Here is a 3298-nt window from a genome sequence, read left to right as displayed (position 1 = left end):
GGTCCAAGGTTTTCTGTTAAGATCTTGAATCATATCTAACTTCCTATGGTACATAAACACTCAGACATCACATTGTTAACTCTGAAACTGAGCCATAAAATTGAACATGAAATGTTTCCCCTTCCTTCTGCTTATAGAAGCACTGTGGGCATCCTGCTAGATGCCTTTAACTCTCTCTGAAGTAGATTATTTCATGCATCTCCACATGTAGCTTTAAGACTTTGAGTTTATTTCCTCATGATCTGCAGTGCTAATAGTGGTTCCCCTCAGCCATAGGCTCTCTTTGGAAGGTGCCTCTGCTGAAGAAAGGCATTTCGCCAAATGTCACTCCTTCTTTCTGAGAAGCCTGTACCCACTGTTTGAAGTGAGAGTCTGAATACCAATTTCCTTAGTGAAAATGGAAAAATGTTCAAGGGCTTACTCAGCTTCCAAGGTACCTGTGGGGTCAGCATAAATTTTGATTGGGACTGTATCTTAGTCCAAACTCTTCCTCTACCCAAACCTATTCCAAATTTATCCTGTAACAGGATGTGAAAGATGGAAATTTGAAGTTAGGTTATATACTAACGTATTGGGAAAGAGAACCCCACTATCATTGATAGAAGAAAAATGACTGTACCTGGCACAAGGTAGCATTGCAATTATAACAAAAAAAAAAAATTAGCCGTGGTAAGGTGAGCTGGAACTCCAGGGGGAGGGAATGTGTCAGGCTTTAGAGAAATACAGCAGGAGGTGGGGAGTAGAGTAACTGCAAGAATAGTGGGATTTAGAGGTTATGGCTGAGTTTAACAATGCATTTGCAAAAAAAAAGACAAGAAAAGGCTGAGAATAATCTATAAGCTACTAATAGGTAAATGTGAAAGCCAGAGGCCTCCTTAGTAGCATTTAAAGAAGCTGTCATCTGCTGCAGCTGAAGGGAAAAGAAATCCAGGTGACAAGCCTCGTACCTAATAATAAAAATAGTAGATCCCAAGAAAGTTAGTCTTTACCAAGGTAAGTCTGCTATGGCTAGGTCAGAGTATTGATTAAGCAAAAAATACATGGATAAAGACTACTGGGTCTATGTTTCTGAATATTTTTGAATCCTTAGATTGCTTGAAACCCTCTGAGTCTGCAGAAATGGACCAAAATCCCCTATTAAGGGCCTCATTGTTTGGAGATAATGCAAAGGCTTCCCTTTAGCAGGGCCTTCACCCAGTATCTCGCCTTGTTTCCTTGCAAGAGCAAGAGAGTATTCATGGAGCTACATCAAGCGGACAGAATATGTAGCTGGATAAGGGAGTATTTATTGATTTGGACGTACACTCACAGAACTCCGGATGCAGCACCCTGCCAAAGACTCCATACGATGGCGCAAACCACTAAAATGGCTCCTGGAAGTATGGAGCAGTAATAGTCCACATTAAGTGTCGGGGAAATGATGGAACTGCCCTGGGAACTGCCCAGGGATGTAGCCATGCTAAAGTGGATATGTTATATAAGACCAGAAGACCCAGCAGGTATTGTGTTACAAAGAAAGGCACAGAAGCAAGAAAGAATGTTCTTGTGAGAGGATGAACAACACCACAAATAACTTCAGTGGTGGCTTTCCTCCGATGGCTGGGCTAATGAAAGAAGATGCCATAAGAGAACTGGACTGAGAGCAATGGGGAAAATAGCACCCCTAAACAAGAGCATCCAGGGGATGGAAATTAATTATCAGAAGGCAGATGGATTCAATTATTGTCATTATTGATGAAGGTGCAGTGCCAGTTAGGGAGACCTGACCCACAGAGAGCTATGGAAATGGTGATCCAACTCAGTATTCCTAGGAATGAAATCTATCATCAAGTTTACCTCTTACAAGGAAAGACTGGAAATAAGCTGGTAGAAAAATTCACAAATAAAATTATTTCTGTGATTAATACTGTGAAGTAAAAATTTAGTAAATAATAGAGAGTTATCGTGAGAGGCAACTTCAGCTATTGTAATGAGAGGAAATAGATGTAAGAAACTGATTAATGAGAGTTAGTTTAGCAAAGAACCAGAGAGAAACATATTCTGGAACAGGAAGCAGAAAATTTAGGGTATGGTAAAATCAGACCATTTTGACAAAATTATTTGAATACAAGACTTTTAAAAAGTCAGAGAGTGTTTTATAGAAGAAGAACATTCCAGGCCAAATGAACAGCTAAAACTGATGCACTGAGGTGACTGTATGTGCAGATGTGGAGGTGTTTATAGAACAGCAGGGGGAAGGGAGGTTCACTGTGATTAGGACAGAGTGGAGGGTGGGACGGAGCAGCTGAGGCCAGGGAAGCAATTGGTTCCACACCATCTGGGGTCTGTAAGCCATCGTAAGCCCTTTGACTTTTATGCTAAGTCTGTGAGATGATGATGGAATAACATTATCTGCCTTTGATTTTTTAAAGCTTTACTTTAGTTCCTGTGTGGAAAATAGTGTTTGTATATGCAAAAATAGAAACAAATTCTTAAGTTAGGACACTATCGCAATAATTGGAGGCCTGGCCAGGGTTGCAGCAGAATACTCTTTGGGAATTATTTGACTCTGGGTGTATTTGAGAACTGAACAAACAGCATTAGCTAGTGGAATGCACATGGGATTGTGGGAGAAGAAGGAGTAAGGCAACTACAAAGTTTTTTGGTTTGAACTATTTAATGAATGGAGCTACCATTAATTGATATAGGAAAGACTTTTGGAGGAGAAGATTTGAGACAAGGCATAGGTGCTGAGCTAAACACTGTGAAGTTTAAGATACCTGTTGATCACACAGGTGAAGATATAATACGAGCTCTGTTATGTATGAGTATAGAGTTAAGTTTCTATACTAGAGATATAAACTTTAAAGTCATTCACTTACTGATGAAACTTACAAAAATTAGGCTAAATGAGATCCCTCCCATAGGCTGTGTTTATAGCTAGTAGTTTGATATATTATTGATAAATAATGATTTTTTAAATTTTTATTGATACATAATGATTGTCCACATATCTGGGGTATATGTGCTTTTTGGTACATGCATACAATGTGTAGTGATCAAATCAGGTTAATTGGGATAACCATCACCTCAAACATTCATCATTTCTTTGTTTTAGGAACATTCCAAAACTTTATTCTAGCTATTTTGAAATATGCAATAAAGTATTATTAACTATAGTCACCCTAGTAAGCTATTGAACAATAGAACTTATTTATTCTATCTGACTATATTTGTGTATCCATTAACCAACCTATCTTTATTTCCCCTACCCTCTCCCCTTTGCAGTCTCTGGTAACCACCATTCTAATCTCTACCT

The sequence above is a fragment of the Propithecus coquereli genome, unplaced genomic scaffold (genome assembly GCF_000956105.1).
Source record: "Propithecus coquereli isolate 6110/MARCELLA unplaced genomic scaffold, Pcoq_1.0 Scaffold97, whole genome shotgun sequence".
Classification (NCBI taxonomy): Eukaryota; Metazoa; Chordata; class Mammalia; order Primates; family Indriidae; genus Propithecus; species Propithecus coquereli.
This window is presented reverse-complemented; position numbering follows the sequence as displayed.